The 14,720-nt window shown below is 36.9% G+C and overlaps 1 protein-coding gene across 5 annotated transcripts in view; it reads left to right on the top strand.

Moving 5' to 3' along the window:
* The window catches only part of MGAT4C (MGAT4 family member C), a 418,542-nt gene that overhangs the window by 321,015 nt on the left and 82,807 nt on the right, over nt 1-14,720 (top strand). The window contains exon 1 of one of the 5 annotated variants that reach the window (NM_001205696.1): nt 14,447-14,627. The exons of the other annotated variants lie outside the window; for them this stretch is intronic. The gene's annotated coding sequence lies outside the window, so the exon portion shown is untranslated. Of the gene's footprint in view, nt 1-14,446; nt 14,628-14,720 lie in introns of those variants that run through there. 5 annotated transcript variants of the gene reach the window in all.

Below are 14,720 nucleotides of genomic sequence, written 5' to 3'. Positions count from 1 at the left end.
AGGTCCATCACTTCTTTGCTCCAGGAATGGGGATCTCAGACTACAGTGACTCAGAGTTCACTCAGTCTTGATGGCATTTATTTTTTGGTACTGTTTTCCAAACCTTCATACCAGATTCATTCCCTTCAGAAATGCATTCTCTTCCAAGCTGTCTGATGCAGCTGCTCCTGACCTTGGGTGTAACAAGTCACCCAAATTGAAGGTGACATCCAAGAAGGCTAAAAAGTCTTAGACATTTTTCTTTTTCAAAGAGGAAAGCTATCTGGATAATGACATATGAAACTAGCTAATTTTCCTGTATTTATTATCATGAGTATAAAAGGGGGTAATATGTTGACACAATGTTCTGTTTCAAATTCAATTTCAATTCTCTTCAGTTATATATTTCTTTTATTCAGTTTATTGGTATATTGTAATTATCTCTTTCTCCCTACCTACCAACCTACCTCCCTGTTGATCCATCTAATTCATTTGTAAATCCATTTATTCAAATATCCTTTGCTGAAAAGAGAAGAGAAATAAGGAGACAATGAGGAGAGAAGGAAGAAAGAAAGAGTGCTAATTATAAGTCTTTGTGGCTGCATGAATCTGTCTCATCAATTATGAAATTCACAGAAGTGTATAGACTTATTTTTATACTCACAAACATATTTTACTTTTTATTTTATTTTTTATTACTTCTGCTCCTTTTTCACATGGACAAGAACAACAAAAGCATTTTCAACATGGGATTTTGAAAAGTATGAGAGAAGAAACAGATAATAAGAGAAATTTAGGGATTTCAAGAAAGTTCTGTTTCTTTGTTTTAGAAAGTTTTTTTCTGAATCATTAGTTTAGTGATAGGACTGTGCTTGGGTTATTGCAACAGAGCTAAGAGAGTGTGACAAAGTATTTATGAGTGGGGGAAATGCCATTTACTAGCTCCATAACCTTGGGCAAGTCACTTAATCCTTTTGTTCACTCTATTGTCTGTAAAAGAAGGATAATAATGGTAATAATGGTGATAATTATTTCATAGGGTTGTTTTGAAGTTTGAATGTTTTAATAATTATAAAGAGCTTTGAACAGTAGTTGGCAAGCAATAAACACACTATGTACTAGCTTTTACTTGTATGAATACCCTTATAGAATGAAAGCTCACGAGAGCAGGAGATTTGCTTTTATGTTCACTGCTGTTTCCTAGAACTAAGGATTGAAAGTATTCAGTAGGTCTCATTTTGAAGAGGCAGTATAGTGTCCTAATTAAGAACAGTGATGATGAAGATAGACTCCCCGCAATAAAAATCCAGGCTCCAATAATAGCTGTTTTACTTTTTCAGGTTAGTTAATTCTACTCTTTAGTTTTTGATTCAGCAAAATGAAGAAGTGATTGTTAATTTCGCGTGTCAGCTTGACAGAATCTCAGGGTGACCAGATGTTTGGCTAATATTATTTCTGGATGTGTCTGTGACGTGTCTCAAGATGAGATTAGTGTTTGAATTGGTAGAAAGAGTTAAGTAGACTGCACTCCCCAACATAGGTCGGCTTCACTCAATCTGTTCAGGAGATCTGAAGAGAACAAAAAGGAAGAGAAAGGGAGAATTTACTCACTCTGCCTACCATTGAGATGGATCATCAGTCTTTTTGTGCACTCACAGGACTTATACCGTTGAATCTCCTGCCCTTAGGCCTTTGCACTCAGTGTGAAACTACACCACTTGCTTTCCTGATCTTCTCATTTGCAGATGGCTGTGCTATGCTCTGCTGTGCTTAGTAGCTCAGTAGTGTCCAACTCTTTGCAACCCCATGGACTGTCACCCGCCAGGCTTCTCTGTCCATGGGATTCTCCAGGCAAGAATACTGGCGTGGGTTGTCGTGCCCTCCTCCAGGGAATCCTCCTGACCCAGGGATCAAACCCAGGCTCCCACATTGCAGGTGGATTCTTTACCATCTGAGCCACCAGGGAAGCCCCTGCAGATGGCACATCACTGGAATCCTCAAATTTCATAATTCTATTTGTCATGTGCATCTATAAATAGAAAGAGAGAGAAAGAGATCTTCTGTTGGTTGTGTATCTCTGGAGAGAAACTAATACTGGTTAAAAATAAAAATCTCCAACTCATACAATTATTGAAATGATAAAATGAATTAACTTATGTAAAACCATGTCACAGAGTGTCATTTCTACCCCATCACCTGATGCTAAGGAAAATCATTCTCATAGTATTATTTGTGGCTAGGAAGTACTTTCTGGAGTGCACAACCCAGAAGCCCTCATGAGAGTTACATAAATGTAAACTATTTTTGCTATTGTTGATAACCAGAAGTAAAGTTAATAAATATTTTATCCTGTAAATGATACTGTTGTAAGCCAACTGCAAAGGATAAAAAGCAGTTTGGGCTATCTCTGTTAATATTTTCTGTCTAATTTGATCCTCTTTTGTGTTGTAGAGCTTATTTTTTTTTTTTTTCCTCTAAAAGAGATTGCCCTTTTGAATTTTGACTTTCTTTTAGATCCAAATTTTTCATTATCCACATATTCTCATGATGCTTTGGTACTTTGCTAGTCTCCAAAAATCAAATAGTTTCTTGCTTTGGTATTTTCACAATGCATTTAAAATGACTGAGTGCACTTCCCTCCTCTCTTTGTTCTTTGCCATGTCATATTCTCCATTGTCTACCTCTGCATTTAAAAGCAATATTACTTTGGAAATTTACTTTGGGACTCTCTGTGTTATTTTGTAAGCTTTGACTTCAGCTACAATTTAGAGTAAAAGGTAATACTCTACATGATAATCTAGCTTTCATCTTTGTTTAGAAATACCAGCATATTCTTGAATAAGCACATTGGGTACATATTATCCCAAGGATTTTGGCAAAATAAGGAGTTTGCTTATTGGTTGGTCAATTTATTAAAAATTTGTCACTAATCACATTACTAGAACTCAATACATGAATATGATTCCAAATATGATTGCTTATGGATCTGGTAGAAGGTAACTATTCTAGATGTGTGTGTTCTGACAAATATACCCCTGTATGTCCTAATAATATTTTATCACTTTTCTAAAAAAATCTCTTCAGGGATAGACATAGCTTTGAAATTCCAACTTATTAACACATAGAGAGCATTATAACCTTTAAAAACTGTATTGCTATCTATACAAATAAATATTATTAAGGAAATTTTAATTCCAAACCATCAACTTAAAGTTGAAATTTGGGGAAAAAAAATGCATTGATAAATGTTTTGACTGAATCTATACACAAGAAATTGACTGGTTGATTAATTTTTTCCTTCACATTGTTTCATTCTTTCAGTGTGTATTTACTATATCTATTATCAAATATTTCCAAACTATCAAAGAAAAAATATCAGTTCTTGTAAAGTTTGGGATATAATCTAAGTAGATATATATTAAAAATAAATAAATAAGTAAGCTATATAATATATTAGAAGGTTACGAATGTCACAGAAAAGGAAAAGCCAGGACAAGCTGAGTGATTCTGGAATGCATGTTTGAGGGAAGGAACTGTGAATTTGATAGTTAAGATAGATCTCATTGAGAAAGTTATGCCTGAATAGTGACTTGAAAGAGGGTAAGGGTTAGGGCCATGAGAGTACTAGGAAGAGAGATTTTTAGAAGGAAAATGGGAACATCCAGTGCAGAGTCTACCTATATCAAGAGGTTCACAGCATGTACAAAGAACAAGGAAGATAGTGTGTCTGCTGCTGAAAGAAGAAGGCAAGAATAGGTGAACCAATGAGGACTTTTTTTATATCATTTTTAACATGTATTTCAAAAGAACTGAGGAGATAGTATAATGCTTGTACAATGATAGTATAATTAGCAGAATGAGGCTATCTGATTTTCATTTTAATAAAAGTGAAAGTGAAGTCACTCAGTCGTGTCCAACTCTTTGCAATCCCATAGGCTGTAGCCTGCTTGGCTCCTCCAACCATCGGGTTTTCCAGGCAAGAATACTGGAGTGGGTTGCCGTTTCCTAATACTGGAGTGGGTTGCCATTTCCTTCTCCAGGGAATCTTCCCAACCCAGGGATCGAACCCCACTCTAGTTAGTCTACTTTAGCATAGGTTGGGGGTGGGCAAGGAGGCAAGGTTGCAAGAGTGAAAGAATGGAGATGAGCAAAAACCATAGCTAAATCCAGGTAAGAAATCATAATAACTTGGAATTAAGGTGATAGTTTTAGTGAGGCATGGATATACTATGGATATATATTAAATCTAGCAGCATTTCCTAGATGTTGATTTTAAGGTAGAGCTGACACTAAGTGGCCTCAAGCCCTGGAAATAAAGAGTAGACATTGACTGGGAAAGGGAATATTGTATAGATTCTTCTGCTTGCTCAACTTCTCATAGCCTACACCGTTTACTTTTCCCTCAGTGCCATCTTATATGTGGAAAATTAAGATTGGAGGCTTTTCCACTTTACAGGCATTAGGTTTTAGATAAATGTTGTTGTTCAGTTACTACTCTTTGCGACCTCATGGACTGCAGCAGGCCAGACTCCTCTGTCCTCCACTATCTCTTGGAGTTTGTTCAGATTCACGTCCATTGAGTCAGTGATGCCATCCAACCATCTCATCCTCTGCCACCTCCTTCTCCTTTTGCCTTCAGTCTTTCTGACAAGCAAGGCCTTTTCCAATAAGTCTGTTCTTTGTATCAGGAGGCCAAAGCATTAGAGCTTCAGCTTCAGCATCAGTCCTTTCAATGAAGAGTCAGGGTTGATTTCCTTTAGGATTGACTGGTTTGATCTCCTTGCAGTCCAAGGGATTCTCAAGAGTCTTCTCCAGCACCTCAATTGAAAAGCATCAATTCTTTGGTGCTCAGCCTTCTTTACGGTCTAACTTTCACATCCATACATGACTACTGGAAAAACCATAGCTTTAATTATATGGGCTTTGTTGGCAAAGTGTTATCTCCACTTTTTAATATGCTGCCTAGGTTTGTCATAGCTTTTCTTCCAAGGAGCAAGTGTCTTTTAATTTTATGGCTCCAGTCACTGTATGCAGTGATTTGGGGAGCCCAAGAAAATAAAATCTGTCACTGCTTCCACTTTTCCCCCTTCTATTTGCCATGATGTATTTGGACCAGATGCCATGATCTTAGTTTTTTGAATGTTGAGTTTTAAGCCAGCTTTCCCCCTCTCCTCTTTTACCCTCATTAAGAGACTCTTTAGTTCCTCTTCACTTTCTGCCTTTAGAATGGTTTCATCCACATATCTGAGGTTGTTGATATTTCTTCAAGCAATCTTGATTCTAGCTTGTGATTCATCCAGCCCAGCATTTCTTGTGATGTACTCTTCATAGACGCTAAATAAGAGTAATAATATACAGCCTTGTTACTACTCCTTTCCCAATTTTGAGCCAGTCAATTGTTCCATTCTAAGACTCTAACCATGGCTTCTTGACATGCATTCAAGTTTCTCAGGAGAATTTTCCACTGCTTTTTGTAATCTATACTGTCAAAAGCTTTAGAGAAATAGACTAAGTAAGATCTAAAACTCATACATATACTCTAATTATTTTCTAATTTCTCATGCTGTTATTGACCTAGTCACTTGTGGAAGAATCATCATTGATGGGTGGTTTCAGTATTTGAGAAATAAATCTATATTATCTCAACTTTGACTTGAATCAATATTTTTGTATGTAGAATTCTCCAAATCAAGAATGTGAGAAGTTTTGCAGGGAGATGCTTATTAAAAGAATACCTGAAGATAAGCCAGATAAGCTAAAATGCCATATATTTTTAACTCCTCAGAGAACTGAAGATACAAAATTAAATGACCAAATTCCAGCAAAAGAAGAGCCTTTCCAAGAGTAAAAGAATCTCATTATTATTATTATTTTTTTTCTATTCCTAAGGGTACTACAGCAGAAGGAGACTCTCTGCCTTAGGAGGAATAAGGAATAAGGAGGAACCAACACAATTTTTAACAAGCATTTAATGGCCACACATAAATTGGAGCAATGGATCACAAATCAGTTCTATAGTATTGACCAAGTGGAGAATCAGTAAATGCAAGGACATGGCCTGACAAAGATTGGGGCAAGGAAGGAGAGCTAAGAAAGCCCACCCCATGGCCTACAGGGCTTTCCAGCACTGCAGTGCTAGAGCTGGTCTGGGGGCAGGGTAACAAATAGAGAGAGATTTTCAGAGGCCTGGAAAGTTGGACTAGTAAGAAGAAAGCCTCAATAATTCACAAATCCCAGACAGCCAGCTCAACTACAGATTACTGTGACTCAGGCCCTCACACAGCCAAAAGAAGCCTTTTAATGACTTAACACACAGAGTAAACCAGAATTAACTGAAGTGGATGTTAAATTTGAAATTTTAGAGATGTAATTCAGTTGTTGTATTTGACAGACACCCAAGGGAATCAGAGACTCCTCTGAGTTTTTAGTAAGGCACATGTCCAGTTGAGAGGACTTAGGGATCCAGGATCTATGTGCAGTGTTCACCAGCTAGCACTTACACTTCTGCTCTTGATCTTATTCTCTATGGCAAGAAAGTTCACTCCTGCTTTTATTTCTAATCATCAACCTGGACTAGCAGGACTCATAATCTATTATATGCCTTTTACCCATCAAACAGATGATCCAGTACCTTTAAAAATGAAGTCCAATGGATCAAATATTAAAGATACTTTTGGCAATTTTCATTTTCACTGTGTATCTCTTTACTTGAAAGCTATGCACCTGGCCCAAGATTTTTTGCTCTACATCATCAGCAAGTTGGAGGTCTGTATTGGGAAGGGAACAAGGGGAGAATTTGATGGGAGGAGGTCCTCATTCCTTCCCCCACCTTCCTTTAGGAAGCATATGAAGACTGTCCTCCAACTCCATTATTTTCTACCAATGGATTTTTGCTAACACCATCCCCCATCAGTGTTGGTAAATATCTGTTATTTACCAGTGACATTCCATCATCTGCCTTGTTCAAACCCAGGATTTCACTCCCTACAGTTATTTCCTGAATAGGAGGCCCTATTGGACTGAATTCTTCCCATGAATTATTTTGCATTTTCTTTCTTTTGCTTTAATAACTATAAATTAATTGTCTTTAGACAGTAACTCAATTGGAGACTTGATAAAATTGCAATTCTTAGAACAGAATTTTATAGTAAAATTGATATTTTAATTAAAATTATTTGAAGGAATTATTTCCAATTTTATGGACTCTCTAGATTGCTAAGTGTTGTATTCTACTGTGATTAAATACTCAGTCATGACAAAAGCTATCATAGACATTTTACATGAAAAGTTAAGCAATTAGATTGACTTGAAACTTTAATAAGCCATATATGTTTCCTAAAAATGACAACTGAAAGTTTCTTGAGCTTTGCCTAAATAATTTTTAGTCATTAAAAAACAAACAAACAAAAGACATAGAGGCTCTGGGAAAATACTATAAAGGAAAACTATTGTTTGAGTGACATGAAAACTTCAGAGGGCAGTCTGTCTAGAGGTTTCCCATAGTGTATCAAAAAGTGGATTAGAGTGCTTGAGCCTCAGATAGGTCTGTCATCCCGAGATCTCTACTTCCTTTGGAAAAATAGAAGCTTTAGGCCTCCTTTTGGCAAATTGAGAACCAAATTTTCAAAAAAAAATGCTTTGTGTCCATTATCTTGCTTCCTGCTTCATTTCTGTTTCAATTCTGAGTAAGACTGCTATTTCCCATTTCTCTGGTCATTTTCAGACATTGATATGCATCATCATGTGTGGAGGTGGTGACTCACTCCACAAGTGACTCCTGTTCAGGGGTTGCTGCTCACATGTTCTTACAGAGAGCTGGTCAAGTGAGAGGAGCAAGAACCAGAAGAACAGAATCTTTGTCACTTTAATTCATGATAACCATGGTAATTGAAAATTCACACTATGGTTTTGTGTCAAAAAGTACACATACCTGGCTACCACAGTCTAGGTGGAGGAGCCTTTATCAACTATACAAGACACGTCAGATTGAGACTTGAAGGATCCAATATCTGGTCTTCCAGGGTGGATGTATCCCCCAGGGGGAGGGAGGAAGTGGGCAGGGACTGTCTGCATCCACAAGAGAGCAGAGGAGACAGTTGTTTCCAATCAGAGAATGGAAATTAGAAACACTGGTTTTAGCCCAGCTTGTCAGTAGAATTATAGTCTTTCTAAAAGGAGAAGAAATCAGCAAAGTGATGAATATAAATGTGAACAAACAGATGGACAGACCATGAAGGAAGAGCTAGTGTAAACATCTTAAGGAGAGATATAGATCTTCCAGATTTTCCTAGAATTCCATTTCCATGGAATGCTGCAACATATGAATTGAATGAGATGTTTGTATAGACATTCACAGAAAGATTGCAGTAAGATGCAGTTCATCTTCTAATTGAAGTCTCAAGAAGAGGATGATCAACATTGCTGCAGAGGTTACAGACGTTTCAACAGAAGTGAAATTTGATCAGGGTTTTGTCTAGGAAAATGGAATATATGTTCAAAAGCACTGAAGCTTGAAAGTTCATATGAAATGTATTTGAAAAATGGCAGGTAATTAAATGTGGCTGAGGCATAAAATGCTTGATAGGAATAAAACACATGGCTAAGAAATGTATCAAACCAAACAGTGAGAAGAGAAAACAATAAAGGAATCAAAGTCAAAAGTGTTCTGACCAGATTTGCATTTTAAGACATCATTTTGGCAACAGAATTATCTGATTTGCTTACCTAATTGGCACTATTAGACAACAGACAGCATTTATAACAGAGATATATTGAAAAGCCAGGAAGATAGCTGCTATGTAAACAGTAATACTACTTGGAACCTGAGTTCTTGGTAAAAAGAGCTCTCAAAAGTTTCAGTGACCATGAAAATAAAACAAAGGAAGGTCAAAGGAAGGTCCGAGGACCAGAGTGAAGACTTCAGGTATAACAAACAGCACTCCTGGCTAAGTCCAGTTTACATACGGCAGGCTCAGGTGGAGGAAAAAACATATAAAAGGAGGAGCCAAAGCACTTTCTCCCTCTCTTTCTCTCCCGCGTGCGTGTGCTCTTTCTCTCTCTCTCCCTCTCACTCTCTCTCTCTACCTCCCCCGCGCGCTCCTCCACTCTCTTCTCTTCCAGTCTTTGGGTTGGCATGCCCTCACGCTTCGAGGATGGATTCTCCTGCTATCTTCTAAATAAAAAAGAGCTGTAATACTGAAAAAAAAAAAAAAAAGTTTCAGTGAGAAAATGTCTTCCTTACTTAACAACTTTTTCCCAATATCATTGTAATGGCTCTGCCTTTGGTTCATAAAAGAGTAGCCACAAGACATTATTCCCCCTTCCTCCAACCAAGATTCACCAATGAACTCCCTGCCCTTCTCCTGAACTTGACTATATGATTACAATTTGGAATTTGTGAATTTAACATTCCTGATTTTTAAGCTGTGAAAGTCCACATTGTGTAGTCATTTTTATACACGTTTTAAAGGCTTTAAGGCTGATATGTAAAAAGGAATCAATTATGGGAGTTACATCCAGCCAAACCACCCATTTTTAAACTTTAGTTTAACTTTGTAAAAAATGTTCCCCTAGTGTTTGAAGATGTAAGTATTGCAAAGTGATTAAAAAATAAGAAAAAGGAGTCAATAAGGAAATAACAAAAAATTGTTATGTAATAAAATGTGGCCCTTAAAAAATCCATTCATTAATACAAATTATTGAGATGATAAAGGAAAAAACTAAATCCAGATAATTAATATTTTGAATAAAAGATGAGAAGGACATGGGAATCACAGTGGGTTATATTAGGTTGGTGCAAAAAGTAATTGTGGTTTCAGATCATGAATTTTAAATAATTATAACTAGGCTCAAGCACATCTTTATCAACCAAAATAGGAACCATTGTAATCAACACATTTTTGCCAATAAAAACTAAGTTTGTCTATTCCTGTAGCATAAAAACCCATGCTTTGGGATTCGACAAACTCTTGGAAAGCATTTTCTGCATCCTGTTGGTTGTGGAAATATTTTCCCTGCAAAAAGTTGTCAAGATGCTTGAAGAAGTGGTAGTCAGTTGGTGAGAGGTCAGGTGAATATGGCAAATGAGGCAAAACTTCATAGCCAACTTCATTCAAATTTGGAAGCATTGGTTTTGTGATGTGTGGTAGAGCATTGTTGTGGAGAAGAACTGAGCCCTTTCTGTTGCCAGCTGCAGGTGTTGCAGTTTTCAGTGCATCTCACTGATTTGCTGAGTGTACTTCTTAGATGTAATGGTTTCACTGGGATTCAGATTGGCAACAGACCACCAAACAGTGACCATGATCTTTTTTGGGTGCAAGTTTAGCTTTGGGAAGTGCTTTGGAGCTTCTTCTCATCCAACCACTGAGCTTGTCATTACTGGTTATCATATAAAATCCACTTTCTGTCACAAGGCACAACCCGATTGAGAAATGGTTTGTTGTTGCATAGAATAAGAGAAGATAACACTTCAGAACGATGATTTTTTTTTTAATCATCTCATGAGTCACCCACTTATTGAGCTTTTTCACCTTTCCAATTTGTTTCAATGCTGAACGACCATAGAATGATCTACATTGAGTTTTTCAGAAACTTCTCATTCATTTGTAAGAGGATCAGCTTCGATTATCCTCTCAATTGGTTGTTGTCAACTCCTGATGGCTGGCCACTACACTCCTCATATTCAAGGCTTTGCAAAAGTTCTTGGACCACCACTGCACTGTATGCTTGTTACTGTTCCCAGGCCAAATGCATTGATACTGTGAGTTGTCTCTGCTGCTTTATAACTTGTTTTGAACTTGAATAAGAAAATTGTTCAAATTTGCTTTATATCTAACATCATGTCTGTAGTTCAAAATAAATATAAAATAAACAGCAAGTAATAAGTCTTTAGCAAAAATCCATAATGCTAGAAATGTCACATATGAGTCTATTTAGTTGGCATCATAGCCTACTTAGATGGCCTCCTTAGTTCAGCTAAGGCAAGCCATAATCAAGGAAGGGGCAAAACACCCTATCTTTCCAGTGTGAAGTGTTTGAAGATCATTAATTTGCCTTTTCATCATCTCAGTTCAGTCCCTCAGTCATTTCCGACTCTTTGTGACCCCATGGACTGCAGCAAGCCAGGCTTCCTTGTCCATCACCAACTCCCAAAGCTTGCTCAAACTCATGTCCATTGAGTTAGTGGTGTCATGCAACCATCTCATGCTCTGTCATCCCCTTCTCCTCCTGCCTTCAGTCTCTCCCGGCATCAGGGTCTTTCCCAATGAGTCATTTGTTCGCATTGGGTGGCCAAAGTATTGGAGTTTCAGCTTCAGCATCAGTCCTTCCAATGAATATCCAGGAATGATTTCTTTTAGGATGGATTGGTTGGCTCTCCTTGCAGTCCAAGGGACTCTCAAGAGTCTTCTCCAACACCACAGTTCAAAACCATCAATTCTTCGGTGCTCAGCTTTCTTTATAGTCCACCTCTCACATCCACACATGACTATGTTGTTTTCACTTTGGCTCCGTCTTTTCATTCTTTCTGGTGTTATTTCTCCACTCTTCTCCAGTAGCATATTAGGCACCTACTGACCTGGGGAGTTCATCTTTCAGGTCATATCTTTTTGTCTTTTCATAATGTTCATAGGGTTCTGAAGGGAAGAACATTGAAGTGATTCGCCATTGCCTTCTCCAGTGGACCACGTTTTGTCAGAACATCTCATCTACAGTGAAGGAAATTTTCAAGATTAAGTTAATGATTTTCCGACATTTTAGGCACTAAATTTACTTAAAAATGTTTAAAAAGTCACTGTAGCTAATCATCTCATTTACAAGTCAACTTAAACATTTGGGCAGTAACATGTGTAGGCCAAGGTATGTTAGAATGGAATTGACACTTCCTAGTTCCCCAGGGATCTTTCACTTTGCTTGGCTGGCTCTGCAACTCCAGGAAATTGCAGCCAGACTCCAGTAAAAGAACAATTTGCCTGTTCTTACCTTAGCTGCTGTTTGCTTTTCAACCCTCAACTTATAGAAATCAAATCTATTACTCAGCAGGTAGTGCTTTCACAAATGAAAGATAAATTTTTCTTCTAGATAGGACAGATCAGTGAGACTCATAAAATATTAATGATGAAAGCTTTGGGAATTAGATATATCCCTGACCATAGGTTTCTCTTGACAGTGAAGCACAGTCAGTTTAACCCACTTTTTTTTTTTTTCTGTAAGATTCCCATCAAGAATGATATGAAGGGAAAATAATGCATGATTTAAGATTCAGATGAGCACAGATTTTTTGAGAAAGGTAATTTTTCTGTCTTTCATTTTCTCTCATGTTTTGCATTCCTTATCTGCTGTAAATTTCAATGAGTGATGTAGTGTGGCTGATCTGATTCTTAAAGCTGCTCATGTGCTCATGACAGATACTGCTTGAGAATAATACAGAAAGTACACAGTTCTTCTTATTTAATTTAATATACAATAGAATAATAGCTCTGTGTGTGTGTTAGTGGCTCAGTCCTGTCCAACTCTTTGCGAACCTATGGACTGTAGCCCAACAGTCTTCTCTGTCCATGGAATTCTCCAGACAAGAATACTGGAGTGAGTAAGCATTCCCTTTTCCACAGGATCTTCCCAACCCAGGGATCAAACCCAGAACTCCTGCATTGCAGGCAGATTCCTTACCATCTGAGCCACCAGGGAAGCCCAATAATAACTGACATTTATATACTTGGAGCAATTCACTTATCCAAATAGAGATCTGTTGAATGCATATTCAAATATATATTAGTAAAGAAGTGCTCTGTATTCTTCAGAAAGTAATTGTTACAGATAGTTTTCACTTGCAAAGACTTATTATATTGAAAATCCTTCCAAGACTATTAAAAATGTACAATTAATTTTAGGTTTACTACTTTTTGTAGAATGCTTAGTCAATTACCATTACTGTGAGATTTTTTTCAACATACATTTTCATTTTATTCAGAAACAAAATTTACATTTATAACATTTAAGGATCATAGAAATTTATCATTCTCTTATTATGGCAACCTGAATACTTACTTACATGTATTTATAAATATGTATTTATACATTATATATTTACATATCCATAATGTTAAATATTCAAATTCTAAATATTGGACAGTTGTTGAAAATGATAAAATAATATTATTGACCAATTACTTTAAAAATTATTTGATTTTTATGCTAACAATAATTTTTTGCATGATTCATAATGTTTTTAATCATGCTAAAAAGCAAGAGTACATTAAAAGTAACTATTGTTCATAGTAATGCCTCACAAGGAAGACAACCACCAAAAATTTACCAAAGTAAATACAACTAAAACGTATCTATTAGAATTTGGCATATTAAGAATGCCATTTAAGATGCTATATATTAATAACTAGAAAAATAAAGCATATTTTTCATTCATACACTTATTTCTCTAAATAGAATAAATTCTTAAAATAAATTTGTTTTTATATTAAAATAACATTTATTAAAAGAAGGCATATGACTATCCAAGCAGAGAAATTTATTTTTGCTTTATTACCTTTATTTAATGAATATCTTATTTCATGAATCTTTTCTCAGGTACATCCCAATTATACTTTTCCTCACTATACATGTACAATTATACAAAATCCAAATGGAATCCTTATAAACCAGTAATGTGACCCTAATTAGGATCCTGTGTTTACAAAGCATGTTTGAGTCTCCAGTTGGTGATAAGCATACAGGAACAAATCCGCAGATTCCATTTTGTAAATCAGCCTTTTACAAAATTCATCAACACACTATAAAATATCAGATCTTTTGTTAAAATATATCTTAAAATATGTTTAAGGTCACATCACTAGTAAGTGAAAAGACTCAAGACAGGTCCATAACAAGACACCTGGTCCTGAAGCATATTATTACATTCTCAAAACCAATAATGTATTCATAGTTGCCTGGTCATCTGAACATCGTCTCTAGGGTCTAGAATCCCTTTATCAATATATTCCATTCATAAGTTTGAAAATAAACTCCATAGCCCAAATGGCCTGCTGTAGCCAAGTACCAAAGCTTGCATAGAATTAAACTCATTGTTACTACAGCTTTCTGTATGCCAAATTTTGGGATCTGGTCCCATCACTTCATGGGAAATAGATGGGGAAACAGTGTAAGACTTTATTTTGGGGGGCTCCAAAATCACTGCAGATGGTGATTGCAGCCATGAAATTAAAAGATGCTTACTCCTTGGAAGGAAAGTTATGACCAACCTAGATAGAATATTCAAAAGCAGAGACATTACTTTGCCAACAAAGGTCCATCTAGTCAAGGCTATGGTTTTTCCTGTGGTCATGTATTGATGTGAGAGTCGGACTGTGAAGAAGGCTGAGTGCCGAAGAATTGATGTTTTTGAACTGTGGTGTTGGAGAAGACTCTTGAGAGTCCTTTCAACTGCAAGGAGATCCAACCAGTCCATTCTGAAGGGGATCAGCCCTGGGATTTCTTTGGAAGAAATGATGCTAAAGCTGAAACTCCAGTACTTTGGCCACCTCATGCGAAGAGTTGACTCACTGGAAAAAACTCTGATGCTGGAAGGGATTGGGGGCAGGAGGAGAAGGGGACGACAGAGGATGAGATGGCTGGATGGCATCACTGACTCAATGGATGTGAGTCTGAGTGAACGCCTGGAGTTTCTGATGGACAGGGAGGCCTGGCATGCTGCGATTCATGGGGTCGCAAAGAATCGGACACGACTGAGC

The sequence above is a fragment of the Bos taurus genome, chromosome 5, assembly GCF_002263795.3.
Source record: "Bos taurus isolate L1 Dominette 01449 registration number 42190680 breed Hereford chromosome 5, ARS-UCD2.0, whole genome shotgun sequence".
NCBI lineage: Eukaryota > Metazoa > Chordata > Mammalia > Artiodactyla > Bovidae > Bos > Bos taurus.
Note: the sequence above shows the minus strand (reverse complement) of the source record. Positions and strands in the feature narration are given on the sequence as shown.